Here is a 409-nt window from a genome sequence, read left to right on the forward strand (position 1 = left end):
GTCTGTAGCCTTGCTGTTACTGAGTGGATCTTCTCACAGGCTACAGACGCGTCCGCGCTCGGCGGGATGTAAACACAAAGCACGATCATGTGACTCAGCTCCCTCGGCATGTAATATGGCCGCATGCTAACGCCTAACAGCTCCAAGTCCCGACAACACAGTACCTTTTTCACGGAGACATGTTTCGGGCAGCACCAGCGGTTGTTGACATAAATGATGAGCCCTCCGCCTTTGCTTTTCCCACAAGCTAGCGTGTCTCTGTCAGCCCTCACGGCAGTAAAGCCCGGTAGATCCACGTTAGCATCCGGTGTCACGTCGGTTAGCCACGTTTCCGTCAGGATGTACAAGCTGCACTCACGATAACTCCATTGAAAAAAAAAAAAAGTTCTTCTCTTGAATAAACAAGACG

This window comes from Oryzias melastigma, unplaced genomic scaffold (genome assembly GCF_002922805.2).
Source record: "Oryzias melastigma strain HK-1 unplaced genomic scaffold, ASM292280v2 sc00361, whole genome shotgun sequence".
In the NCBI taxonomy this organism is placed as follows: domain Eukaryota; kingdom Metazoa; phylum Chordata; class Actinopteri; order Beloniformes; family Adrianichthyidae; genus Oryzias; species Oryzias melastigma.